We start from the raw sequence: 15,117 nt of genomic DNA on the forward strand, positions 1-15,117 counted from the left end.
AAACCATAGTAGATCCACTCATTTTGAAAAATCCTTTCATGAGCTTATAGTTCAATAACTACTACATATGGAAAAAATGAGAAACTTGTAATTTTTCTCATCCCTTGGTCACTACAAACCTCCAAAGTTGATGGACCAGTGCATTTTGCCCAAAACAACAATTTCTTATGGTTGATTGCATATAAATAAGAGTGGAGAATTTTGTAGGACATGAGATAAAATGCCTCGTTAACTTCAATTGGTTGGTGACCAAAACATATGGTTGCTTTTACCTCACTAATTTTTTTTTGGGCAAAAAAAATACAAAAAAGTTGCATTTTTGCCATTCTGCGGACCTATCATCAAAGTTTCTATAGTCACGCTCAATACAAATACTATATACATGTTTTCTTAGTTCCCTTTGGGCCTCTGGATTCAAAAGGAGCAATATATCATGTCAAAAGGATAATGGATCTCTTACAATTGGAACCTTGGGGGCAATGATAAAGTGCTAAATACAACAAACATGAAAAAACTGGTTTTAGCATTATGACCTCTAGAAACCCATAGAAACTACTCAATATCTAGCCAAGTTTGTAGTCCATGATTAGATATGGTTACTACCTACAAAATACACACAATTGGCCTAAGAAACTAGCAATATTGAGAAAGTTATACTTGCTACTCTAAAATGTATCGTATTCTTCAGCAATCAAAAAACTCAACCATCATCATATACTATGCTATATAGCATATTAGGTCCCCCAAAACTGAAGGAAGATTAGCTTTATGTTATACATTACACTTACATAATCAAAATTGAATTTGGATATCAAGAAAGCCACCAAAAAAATCATAAAAGTGATAATTTTGGCCAAAAAACAGGATTATGCAATTCTTGTAAATTGGTCATAACTTTCAATTTTAACACTTAGCTCTCCCTACAAGCATCAAAACATGTTGAGAACTATGAAGGCCTAACCTCTAGCCATCTAAACCTCACAAACATGAAGTTTAGAGTGGTATAGTTGCCAAACATTTAAAAAAAAAGCCAAAAACAGGACTCGTTTTTTCGCACAGTTTAGGTTCAAAAATGTTGAGTAAGGTTAATGGTGAGATCGATACTAAAAAAAAAATGCTAAGTTTTTTTCAACTCATAAGGCAACTTTGTGGATATATAGCACCTAGAAATTCATTTTCATACTCTTCAAATAATTCAAGCAAAATGGTCACTTAACAGGTCCTGTTACCATTCTAGTGTTAACACGTATTGTTTGATCTGAATTAAGTTCTTATAAACCACTTGTTTGATCTGCATTTTACACGTGTAATAGATTTCAATTTTTATCAATATTTCCTTGCACATTTCTTAAAGTCTTCAAGTGGTGGTTAAGAGTTTACTTGAGATAGTGTGAGAGTGTTAGTGTCATTCGCAACCATGAATTTGTATTTGATATGCTGATTTTCCTTGTCCAGTGCAAATATGACGCCAGATCAAAAGAAATGTATTATGCATGCCATTCGTAAAGAATGTATTTTGGCAATCTCATCATGTGCAGCCGATCGCATACAGTAGATTAGTGAAAGCGATGTCTACATCAAAGACCTCACTAGCGCTATATGGGAGAAAACAGAGCGCAGGTTGCGACTTGAAGGCCAATACGAGTTGTTGCTTCCAGTAGGGATACGAGAATTTGACCTCCACCACAAGGTTAGGACAGTGTTGGAAAATATGAAAGTATGTTGTAGAGACTTAAAGGAAGATATCCCACCTGGCCTGCGACATGTCAAAATTAGAGCTCTGGGATAAATTGTGGGAAGAAGACAAAGTAAAGATGAAGCGTGTGAAAGCGCAAGACCAAGCAGCCTTACCCAAGAGATTGAAGATGGCCCAAGATGTGCAAACAGCTTTGGGAGGTCGATCTGATGCCAGCGGCACCGGCACAATCATGTGCACTGCTTTGAATGCAAAGTGCGCTCATCTTGTCGGCATCCCTCGCGAAGCCTTGGTAGAAGGTATGAGGATTGGAGTAGGCTCCTTCGGTGTGTGCACATTGTACACCATCAAAGGCATCTCATTTTTTCCAGACCACATTACATATGTGGAAAAATGTTACAAGGGAGGGATTGAGAGAAAATTTGACAGCTTTCAGATAGAGCAAGGAATGCAAACGCTTCACCCCTCCATTGTAAGGTGCATTGGGTTTACTACCGAAGCTCCTTGGATCACAATATTCCCATACTACAACGGGGGTACTCTGGGCGACATGATGTGTCGCTTCCCGTTCGCTCACGGATTGTTCAGACGACACATGCACAGGCTACAACACGGCTGGAGGTCATTGCCTGTAGCAAATCTTCTTGTAAGCAAGATAGACACGGTGCAGATCAAAGCAGTGATTGAGTAGATGCCAACCATTTGTCATGCCTTAATCGACAACGTTGTGGCTTCCCACTCAGCCGGTATAGTGCACAGTGACTTGCACCCGTTCAACATAATGTTGGACTTTACTCACGCCAATAAAGCCCGTGTCGACATCATTGATTGGGGTATGATGTTGAGAACACCAGCTAAGCGTGTATCAAATAATTATCTGTATCCAAGTGCACAGTCGAACGAAGCAGTTTTGGATGCACAGAGAGCAGGGAATGCCGAGATGGCTAAGCAACCGTGGATTGCTCCCAAACTATACGATCCACGGTGCACCGATGCATACACAAAATCGAGCGACATTTATGCATTGGGCTACCTATTTGACATGCTGGCAGATTTTTGGAGTGCAGCCAGAAAAGTTTATTTTCCAGAAGAAGTTTTTCACCACCCGGACGAAGATGTTATGAGGGCTATTCGAATTAAAGTAGATTGTTGGATGAAGTTAAAAGAGCAGGAACAAAGAAGGAATGCTTTTGACGTGTTGATATTTTTCAAAGAACACTTAAAGACAGACCCTAACCCTGTCCAACGTCCACTTGTTGAACTTGCACCATCATTTTATCCGATTTAAACATTTCTATGATATACATATGTCTTGTCCACGGTATTCTATTTTTTATTGAAGTGTATTATCTAGTTTGAAGTGGTTCACCTAATTGAGTCAATTTATATCTTTAGTCATTTCAAATTTATCATTTAACTGTCAGTATTTAAAATTTGCCTTGTAGTTCAATTAGTTGCATTTGTTGTGGTTTGATTTAGTGGATTCCGCGCACTTTCCCTGTGAATGAGAAGTTGCTATATTCTGCATATGTGAGATTGTTGAATCGTGAGAATATATATTTGCTAATGATATTGAATATTTGTCTATCTGTTGACTGCAGCTCTAAGAGAAAATGGCCGATGAAGAACAAGATATTGGCACCCAATCACTGCCCGATGATCAACAACAAGCGACTGTTAATGCATTTCAGTGCATGAAGTCTCTGGCACTCGGCACAACAAGCGACGCGTACTACTCGACGACTCTCAAAGTGGGCAAATCCAAACCACATGCAATGGAAAGAGGTCAATAAAGAAGTGACAAAGGACATGATCAAGACAATATGGCCATGTGAGGATGCAGAGATCAAGAAGAAAGGTGGAAGGTTTCGAAGTGCAACCATGATGCGATCAAAGAAAACGATGAGAGGATTTATTTGGAGGTTTATGGCCATCCCCTGCACAATGCAGATTGTGCGCTATATTTTGCAAAAATGTTATATGTTCACTTTGTGCAACAGCGACCAATAGACTTCTCGTCAAAGGAGACAACTGTTGCCACTCATGATTTAAGGGAGAGTTGTGTCACTTTCACCAGAGATGAGCTGACATTGATAGTGGAAGGCATTGACCTACAATTAAAAAGAGAGAAGGATATTTACATGAAACAGTTGGCAGAGAAAGATGCAGAAATTACACGACTTTATATAGCCACCCAGACACCCCAACCCTCACAAGTCCGGATGGAGCAAAGCATTCATCGCTTAAGTCAGGACGTTCAAAATCTGACACAGCGAGTGAGTCCAATACCTGTACAAGGGATACACATCAGCCCCCTTGTCATGCATTTGGAGTTGGTCTCCTCGTCTACTTCAGATGTATCTTCATCTTCCCAATGTCCAGTTTTCTACAAGAATTTTGATGGATGGAGTGGATATTATACATTGACATGTGGTCATTATTATCATTTACTTTGTCTTATTCGTTTAATGCAAAATAGTAGTTGATGTGCAATCTGTTCACAAGATATTCCACAAGGAATATATATTATGTTTGGCATGGCAAACGAATATAAATTCAAGCAAGTACGCCCAGATACCCCTAGCACAATTAGAAATCTGTTTGATGAGCAAGATGCTGCTTCAGGGAAACACAATTGAGATGGACAAACTATGTACTATCGCGAATATGAAGCATTGTAATTACTCAAAACACATTTGAATACAAGGTCTTTTACAATGGTTTTTGACATTTACTCGTTCTACTCTCAAGCTATATTGAATCTGTTGAGTAGTTATCTGGTTCTAAGTTTGAGTGTTATGGTTCTCCTTGTAATTCAACCTCCACATCTATTATCAAATTCTCTTCTATTTTGTCTACAGTGCATTGAGATACACCAACATTGAACTCTTGTTCATTTTTGTTTTCACAATCATACAACCAGGTTGGCATTTCCTCCTCGTAGCCAGCACTTTCAATGTGATTCAATATCTTTTTGTTGCAAAACATATACACTAATTTTTCTGCTCTGTCTGCTAATGTCTGTTGCGAATAGTGTTGTGAACATACTTGTACATACTCCAGTTTCTCTCTGAACTTGAGTTTGCTGCACATTGTGTGAGTACTTACATTGCAAGGGGACATAAGGTAGAGTAATGCTCTCCACCATTCATCATCCCACCACTTCCATGCAGGTTGCTCTTTTGCCATTACCTGCACAAAATAATTCGCAAAAGGACCTTCTTTTAATATAAATGCACTTATTTCTTTGATGCAATCAATTCGGTCCTGAACGTTGGAGTAGAACGTGTTGACCACGTGATAGAAATTGCTTACCACCTCTGTATTGGACATCAGATCTAAATTTTAATACTCTAGATCGAGCATGTAAGCAACACTATGGAGTAGACTATGAGCGCTCTTCCACCTTGCATGAAAATACTTAGCCAAAATTTTTCGCTGTTTGCCAATGAATGGTAATCGCCACTCCTTCTCTACTACAGACTCTTTCAACTCTTCAAGATTTTCAAGACTCTGTTGGACTGAACACCATGTCATCCACACTTTGCCCAAGTTTGGCACCCTTTGACCAAGATTGCGGATCGCGAACATAACGGGCATCATTACATGGTATGCATCCATTACACTCCTCCACCAAGCAACCTTGTTTACATTGCTATGTAGACATGTAATTTTATCTTTCACTTTTTCTTTCTGCTCAAGCTACCATTCATCAAAGGAGGCTGCGCAATTGAATTTGTCAATCACAACGCATTTATTATGGAGAAGTGATTCCAAGGTATAAAAGTGTGTGCAGAATCGAGTTTCAGCAGGAAGTTTCAACATCACTGACATGCGCATCCTATACAAATCGAGCACTCTTTGTTGTTTCAAGAAAAATTTCACAACCTGACGTGCTGTATCAATTATTTTGGCGAACCATGTGGTTTCTTCGCTAGTGTACCAATCTTTCATCACCAAGTTTAAGCCGTGCGTATTACAACCATTGGCAAAAATGTGTGGAAAGCACTTCTTTGTTAATTTATTGGCGTTTTAAAACAATTCTTTGCGTTGTCCATGACTACTTGAACGACATGTTCAGCACCAATTTCTTTAATTACATTAATCAAGACCTCAAAAAAGTATTTGCCACTTTTAATTGCACTAGAACTATCAATCGCCTTTATAAACGTTTCTCCCCTTGGAAAAACTAGCATTACATTGATCAGTGGTCTTCTATGAACATTTGACCACTCATCACTCAGAATCGTACATCCTGAAAGCGAAATATTCCCAAGTATTATTTTGCCAACACGCTCTTTGACTTCGATGTAACATTTTTCCAAGAAAACATTTATTATCATGTGATAAGAAGGAGTTGAAAATCCTGGACCAAACTCACCGATTTTCTTCCAAGCAGCCTTCCAATGATTGTTGTCTACCATGACCAAAGCACTTTTAGTAAAGAATATTGCATTGGCGAGTGCAATTTGTGCTTCTTCTAAAGTCTGCACTCGAAAGCTTTGACGTAATGATTTTTGACGCATTTGACAAAGTCCACCTTCATTGTGACGTTTAAAAGAAACACTGCCTGGAATTTCCTCTCCTTACGCAGGTTGTTCTCCAAGGTTAGTTGGCATCACTATAGGATCTGCGGAGTTGACATTTGGCTCTGGGAACTCTTGACTCGAAGCCACAGAGCTATATATCTGTTGTATCTTGCCACCCTTTTTGGCGAGCTCTTCTCTCAAACGCTTTGCAACTGTAGGTGCCTGAGGATGTTCACATTTCTTACAACTACTTTTAGTGCTACCCAGAAAATGATCCCTAATATGTGGTGCACCGCCTGATTTTGTTGTGTGACAAAATTTACATTGCCACTCCATATATCGGTCGCATATGTTGTGAGCATAATCCCACTCTTTACCATGAGCTTTTTTATTTTTTGGCTTCTTCGTACCACTTGTGCCCACATTTTGCTCCATTGCTTTTAAATTAAAACTAAAGACAAAAGAACAAGATGTTCCGTTTTTTAAACATTTTTCTTATTTTCAATATATATTATAATTTAAAAACCATCCAATATGAAAGTAACCATGATACACAATATGAGATTTTCAATGCACGCTAGTCAATCCACATATCGATCACCTATATTGTGAGCGGTTAACCATACACATTGCAATGTAGTCTATGCATGGCATAATAACTATAAGAATGCTATGAATCTCTCTATGCAATAATTATTATAATGATTATTTATATGTCCACTTTGATTTTCAAACAATAAGACACATCTAATTTCAATTGCTACAAAAAAACAAACGAAAGCAATAAAATATATGATTGGTCATTTCATGTACTCATAATCTATCGTAATACATAATGCACTCTCTGTATAAACCAATGTGTTAGGACACCGGCAAGGCCGGACTAGACAAGGGCAAGGCCGGCTAGGAAGTATTGAAAGGGAGTCCAACTAGGGCAAAGGGCCAGGGGCTATGCTATATAGTAGGTGGTTGGGTGGTGGACTCCTAGGTTCTAGTTTCACTTGTCTAACATTGGTATCAAGAGCTTGGTTCTTTTTTGGGAAAGGCACAGCCGTGGAGGAGGGGAGCCACACAAACTTGCATGAGCAAGTTGCATATCAGGGTCAGAAAACCGTGGAACACCTCTCCTGTGAGGAGGACAACAGGCAGGCATTTCGTGGGCAACCCCCCTTGCAAGGAGGAGCCGTTGAGGCAGACCTGCACTAAATTCGTCCGTTGCGGGCTCTACGGCTTCGCGCCGAGCGGGGGAGCATTTCACGACCCTGGGCCAAAGCCCCTTGCTCACTACAGAGGCCGCCATAGCCGTTGCGTGGTCGTTTTTTCACACTACAAGGGCGCCAACCCCCTTGAGGGTTAGTGGCCACACCCTATTTTCAAGAACAAGGGGCGGTACCTGTTGGGGTATAAAGCCCAATGTTGTCGCCCAGGTAAGTGGGCGGGCCGCCAGGTATGTACACATATTCTTTTGTAAAAACCTAATAAGAACTCACTATGCTCTACACATTACAGTAGAGCGAGTTCACCATATCGTCGTGATCTTCTTCTCGCACTCTCTCTCGCGTCGCACTTCCGCTCGTACTCCTTCAACTGGTATCAGAGCTCAGATCGAGGCTCGGGGCAGCACTGCAGGAGGCTAGAGTCACCAGCTCAGATTGGAGTGAAATTCGACAGGCGAAGACACGGCCCCAAATCTTGTGAGCAAGCCCTAAGGGCTTGGTGTTCTCAGAATTTCATTCTGAGGTAATCTCGGCCACCGTTCGGCTTCGACAAAGGTCTACGCAGGCCATTTTCGACTACGTGGTCTCGACGGGTGCAGATTCGACTTTGCAAATTTGGGGTTTTCGGCCTACGACTGCAGGTGCTGAGGATATCGACACTCCCAGAGTGTTGATTTGTGGTTTTCTACACATCGAAGGACGGCTCACAGTTCTTGGAGGCGTGTCACATACGACACAGGCGCATCTACACACAGACTGTAGGCGACATCCACTAGTTCATCAGGTAGCTTGTGTTTGCTGCTTGATATTCAAGATTTCATCCTGACATTGCAGGTACTTCCACATGGGATGTATTGTCAGAGATGATGTATGTCTGTTGAGGGTTTGCTGGCTGTGAGTCACGCAGCAAACAACCGCCGCAGCGGCTACAACATATAGTGGGAAATTTGTGGATGTATGACTTTGTGGGAAGTCTATGTACTGTCAGATTTACTGCAGCCTTTGTTGAGGGTCGAGTGAGGTTTTATTGAGCTGGGGGATTCTCGAATGTTGAGATCCTTTCAGTGATACAGGTCTTGGAGCGATCCCTCAAGCACCCTTAGATAGGCAGCTAGGATGTATTGACTGTGAGTTAGACAGTTGAGATTGCATCTTTGCTTTACTGCCGTTGAGGCATTGTCGCAGTCTATGCTTATAGGACAGTGACAGGACAGTGAGAGACAGTACAGGTGCACGACAGGTTTACCCGCAGCTTACAGTGTCAGAGAGACAGTGTTTTTTGCGCTGTTTTTTGGTCTGTTTTTAGTACACCAGAGCCATTTTACAAAGGAGACTCTGCCAAAATTTCTGCAGAATCTGAAGCTTTCTTGGTTCATTTGACAGGTTGATATTGGTTCAGAGGTCAGTTCACAGGGGAAACTCTGCCGAATTTCTCCCAGAAAAGTAAACTACTGTGAAGCGTAGCTATGGCTGGATCACAGGACACTGCTCTTTACAATATCAAGAAGCTGGATGGAACCAATTTCCCATTGTGGAAGAAGCAAATTTGGCACGTGTTGGTACAAAAGAAGCAGATAAAACCTATAAAGCTCAAGGGGATAAAACCAAAAGATATGGACGAAGATGAATGGAGCGAAATGGATGAATTGGCACTTTCTACCATTATGCTGACTTTGGCAGAAAGCGTTTACTTCAATGTAGCAGACGAGATGTCGGCTTATCAAGCATGGTTAAAGTTGAGTGATCTTTATGAGAAGCAGAGTGCATTCACAGGTATAATGGCTTAAGAAGCTTGTTGACTTGAAGATGAAAGAAGGGACACCTATGTCCAATCATCTGAATGAATTCAACACAATCTATAGTCAATTGTCAGCTCAAGGTGTCAAGTTTGATGAACCTGTTAGAGCTATGTTCCTGTTGATCACATTGCCGGAAAGTTGGGACACTTTTCGCACAGCTTTGATTAATTCTGCACCTCCAGATGGTTTGAACATAGCAGGTGTAGAAGGAAGTCTACTTACTGAAGAAACCAATAGAAAGACAATGGAAAAAGGCAAAGGAACAGCCTTAGTTGTCAGGGGAAGGACCAAAGAAAAGTACAAAGGTGGAAAGAGGAATCAGTCTCGTAGCAAGTCCCGCAGTGCTAAAGGCAAGAGTGACATAGAATGCTACCATTGTGGCAAGAAGGGTCACATGAAAAGAGACTGCAGAGAATGGAAAGCAGAAAGAGGCAAAGAGAAAGCTGAAGACCATGGTGAGAAGAACAAGTCCTCAGTGAAGATTCAAGAAATAAATGTGACAAACACTGTTGCAGAGGATGACAGTTGAGTGTCAGGAGACATCTACTTCTTGAAGAATACAATGGACTCAGCTCTTCTTACAGCATCTGATGGAAATGCACTGAGTGAATGGATTATAGACTCAGGTCAGGGGCATCACTTCATGTGTCTCCAAACAAGGAGTGGTTTACCTCTTATGTGACCACTAAAGATCATGTTTGGCTAGGCAATGGGCAGACATGTGAGATCTTAGGTGTTGGAAATGTTCAATTGAAGTTTCAGAATGGCTCTTCTTTCACGCTGAAGAATGTGAGACATGTTCTCGCAATTACAAAGAGCTTGATCAGCACAGGTTTACTTGATGATGCTGGCTACGTCACCACTTTTGGACAGAACATGCGGAAGATATCCAAGGGTTCTATGACAGTAGCACATGGAGTAAAGTCTGGAGGACTTTACATGATTTATGTATCAAATGTCTCTAAAAATGTAATCAATGTAACCGAGCAGCCGAACGTTTCTTTGTGGCATAGCCGGTTAGGACATATGTCCAAGAAGGGAATGGAAATCTTGTCTTGTTCTGGTTATTTGCCTAGCTTTTCATTTAATGATTTTGAATTCTGTGAACATTGTCTGTATGGTAAGCAAACACATCAGCCACATAAGCATAGAAGCAGTAGAAGAGATACACAGTTGGCACTTGTTCATAGTGATTTGTGTGGACCTATGCCTAACCTATCTCTAGGGGGAGCTTCTTACTGTATGACATTTATAGATGATTACTCGAGGAAAGTATGGGTTTACTTTCTCAAGCACAAGGATGAAGCGTTTAGTGTTTTCAAAACGTTTGTGACACTTGTGGAGAATCAGAGTGGCAAGAAGCTTAAATGCTTACGCACTGACAATGGTGGAGAGTATGTTTCAAAGGCCTTTCAGGACTTTTGTGAGTCAAAAGGTATAAAACGTGAACTTACTGCTCCTTACAATCCTCCTCAAAATGGTGTTGCTGAGAGGATGAATAGGACCATACAAGAGAAGGTCAGAAGTATGTTGTCTAATGCACAACTGCCAAATGGGTTTTGGGCTGAAGCTGTATCAACAGCTGTTCATCTTATAAATAGATCTCCTCGCAAGGTTTTGCAGAAGGATTCAGTGCCAGAGATGGTATGGTCAGGCAAAATGCCCTCATACAAGCATATCAAAGTCTTTGGCTGTGAGGCATATACTCACGTTCCAAAGGAATTTAGGAACAAACTTGAGCCAAAGAGTAGAAAGTGCATCTTTCTAGGCTATGGTATTTCTAGTGAGATGGGGTACAGACTTTGGGATCCCGAATCCAGAAAGGTTGTCCGCAACAATGATGTTCACTTTAATGAATCCAAATATCATTCTAAACCAGAGAGGGTTGAGGAGATTAGAAGAGTTGTCTTCCAAGAAGATGGACCTGCACGTACAAGACAAAATGTCAGGGCTCAAGAGGATCAAGGACAGGATAGAGTGGAACCACAGGTTGTGGCTGAGCCTGAGCCACCTATTGTGCGTAGATCTGGACGTGTCACGCAACCTCCTGATAGGTTTGTTCCATCTATGAACTATGTCATGTTGACTGATTGCAATGAGCCTTCATGTTACAAGGAAGCAGTGCAAATGAAGGACTCCGGGAATTGGCAATTGGCCATGCAGTCAGAGATGACAGCTCTGCATAAAAACCAGACATGGAAGCTAGTTAAATTACCACGGGGCAAAAAGGCTCTACCTTGTAAATGGGTTTACAGGTATAAAATCACCGCTCATGATAGTCAGCCAAAGTACAAAGCAAGGCTTGTTGCCAAGGGCTTTAAGCAAGAACAAGGCATTGACTTTGATGAAGTCTTCTCTCCGGTGGTCAAGATGACTACATTGAGATGCTTTCTTGCATTGGTTGCCATATTAGATTTGGTGTTGCACCAAATGGATGTCAAGACAGCGTTCTTGCATGGTGATTTAGATGTGGAAATTTACATGCAGCAGCCAGAAGGGTTTGTTGAGAAAGGCAAGGAAGATTGGGTATGCCAGTTGTTAAAGAGTCTTTATGGCTTAAAACAATCACCGAGGGCATGGTACCATAAATTCCACAAGTTTATGCTTTCTCAAGGCTACAAACGTAGTGAGTTCGATCACTGTCTATATACAAAAAAGGCTAAGGATGGCAGTTGGCTGATCCTTATTTTGTATGTGGATGACATGTTGATTGCTGGCAAGCACTTGGAAGAAATTTCAGCTTTGAAGTCAAAGATGGCAAAATCGTTTGACATGAAAGACATGGGTGAGGCAAGTCATATACTTGGTATGCGCATTGAGAGAGACAGATCAAAGAAGTTGATTTGGTTATCTCAAACAGAGTATATTGACAAGGTTTTGCAACGTTTCAATATGGAGAAGGGAAAGGCACTGAGTGTTCCATTGCCACCATATGTGAAACTTAGCAAACAAGATTTTCCTGTGTCTGAGGAAGAACAGGCTGAAATGGATAAGATTCCATATGTGTCTGCAGTGGGTAGTTTGATGTATGCAATGATTGCTACTCGCCCAGACATTGCATTTGCAGTGGGAGTAGTAAGTCGATACATGTCAAACCCAGGCAAGAAACATTGGGAGGCAGTGAAAGGAATATTGAGATACCTGAAAGCTACAAAGAGTATGCGTATATGCTATGGGAGTCAGGAGCTAAGTGTAAAGGGTTTTACAGACTCAGATTATGCAGGTGACTTAGACAACCGAAGGTCTATGTCAGGGTATGTCTTTACATTGGCTGGTGGAGCAGTATCATGGCGTTCTAGATTACAAGATTGTGTTACTGAGTCTACTACAGAGACTGAATATGTTGCAGCATCAGAGGCATGCAAAGAATCAATTTGGCTTAATCGACTAGTAACAGATTTGGGAATCAAAGAAGAGATGCCTGTGTTATATTGTGATAGTCAAAGTGCTATACAATTGGCTCGCAATCCAGTTTATCACTCAAAGACAAAGCATGTGGATGTGAAGTATCATTTCATCAAGGAAATGCTCGAGGATAAGCAACTTCACCTTGTCAAAGTTCACACCACAGAAAATCCTGCTGATCTACTTACAAAAGGACTTCCCTCAGAGAGCTTTGCGCATTTTTACAAGCAGTTAGGTGTAGGGTATTACATCACTTCTCTACATCTCTTGTATATTAGCTTGTATAGTAGCTTCTCTCACACTTAAAGTACCACATTGGACTTTAAGTGGGAGGTTGTTGGGGTATAAAGGCCAATGTGGTCGCCCAGGTAAGTGGGCGGGCCGCCAGGTATGTACACATATTCTTTTGTAAAAACCTAATAAGAACTCACTATGCTCTACACATTACAGTAGAGCGAGTTCACCATATCATCGTGCTCTTCTTCTCGCACTCTCTCTCGCGTCGCACTTCCGCTCGTACTCCTTCAGTACCCACTGTGGGGTGCCCCACCCCCTCCCTTGTGTGCGGATTCGGCAAGGTCCGACAAGGTGCGGCATCTCGACATGGCTGGCATAAACTTCGAGTACCCAATTCTCTGCATACTACCGGCAGAAACTCAAAAAGCATTCCGACGGGAGTTCAAAGTACAATTACCTTTCAAAATTAATTAACAATCGCAAGTATAATTGATTCGGCTACCAAGGAATTGCAGAATTCCCTATACGGAGGACAATTCGGATCGATTTCCACCGGGATACTATCAATTTTGACGAAATTAGCAAGGCTAATTACACTTTGCAAGTGCTCTCAATCTCAGGTATTTTTTCTGACTATTCCTTGCACCGCACTGTGTCGCCATGGATTCAAATATCAATATGACATTTGATTTTGAGCAAAGTACGCTTGATCCTGCCAATGATGGCCCGCGGCCGGATCCTCTCAAGGAGAGTATCCGCGACGCTACGGCAGGTGATGACACTTACGAATTGCTCGATATTCAAGAATTTCGTGCACTTTAGACATGCATGACAATCATGGATGAAAATTATTAAAGCTTTAAATGCAAATGTTACTAAACTATCCACATTAGTAATTCAATTAATACAATAGCAGTCCAAGGGTCCTGCTGACACGCACATGCATGAGCACGTTGCTACATAAGGGCAAGGCCCAAATGCTGATACGTTGCATCCTCTCACTGCAAAAGAGGTGGATGAATTGTTGAAAAACACCAAACCATCGATTTTTAAGGGAGAAGACCGAGACCGCAATAAGGATGCAATGAATATCTTTCTTAGCAAGTGGGATGGAATTCACGCCTTACGGCGTACTCCAAATGTAGTCAGAGCTCTGCAAACGAGCTTAACTCTGGAAGGCAAGGCCTACAAATGGTGAATGTCTCTCAAAGAGAAGAACATCATACCACAGAGTTGGCCAGTGTTTGAAGCTATGTTTAGCAAAGAATTTCTTCCTACAAATGAGGCAGATCGGAATTGGACGGCTTGGGACACATGTTCCATGCGCCAATACCCATCATTGCTTAAATATATCTCTCACTATCGGGATGTTATCCTCAAATTGGACGGGTTAGATAACTTTCAACAAGTACAGGGGTTTGTACGAGGTTTGACACCAGAGCTTAAGAAGTACGTCAAGACCCAAGACCCTAAAACACTTGAGGAAGCCATAGTGAAAGCACATATTCATGATGATCCAAATGAAAAGAAAGCACATAATAGTCACGTGCCCGTTAATACACATGGTAATATACGCCTCAGTATGGGCACAATAAAAGGAAATTTATAGTTGCCAATTTAGATGCATCTAAAAAACCCAAGGGGTCTAGGGGTCCTCTCTGATCTCCTGAGGACTTTGATAAATCTAAGAAAGAAAAATTATGTTTTCAATGTTTAGGAAGCGTTCATGGCAAAAAGGATTGTCCCAAGGGGAAATCTGCTGCTCATGGCAATGAGAAAGCAGTACACACGGTGCAACTGCTACCTCTTGAGTCTTCCTCACGCTTCTCTACAGTGGAAGTAACACACACAGAGGTGGTACATAATGCTGTCTCACAGCTTCCATGTGGCAACAAACCTTTGGACCACATGAGTTAGTACGTATGCACGGATCTCTGCAAGGCCACAAGGTGTGCATCTTGGTAGATGACGGCGCTACTCACAACTTCATCAATTATGGATTGGTGAAAAAACTCAAATTGCCTCAAACTCCGAGTACCCACCGCTACAAGGTAGCAATGATGAACGGACATGATACCAAAATCTGGGATACTCAATGCTGAGTTGTTCCGTTGGAAGTACAAGGTTACTCCACATGCTTGGATTTTTAGGTTATGAACATGGAAAGGGCAGATGTGGTTCTTGGTAGGGAGTGGCTGCATAGCCTAGGACCATCACTGAAGCGTAGCTATGAG

The 15,117-nt window shown here is 41.4% G+C and overlaps 1 pseudogene; it reads left to right on the forward strand.

Annotated features, from left to right (window-relative positions):
* The first annotated feature begins 2,291 nt into the window (after window positions 1-2,291).
* Window positions 2,292-2,984, forward strand: LOC147427056 (uncharacterized; annotated as a pseudogene).
* The last annotated feature ends 12,133 nt before the right edge of the window (window positions 2,985-15,117 follow it).

Source organism: Adiantum capillus-veneris, chromosome 24 (assembly GCF_014529385.1).
Source record: "Adiantum capillus-veneris isolate H3 chromosome 24, ASM1452938v2, whole genome shotgun sequence".
Taxonomy (NCBI): domain Eukaryota; kingdom Viridiplantae; phylum Streptophyta; class Polypodiopsida; order Polypodiales; family Pteridaceae; genus Adiantum; species Adiantum capillus-veneris.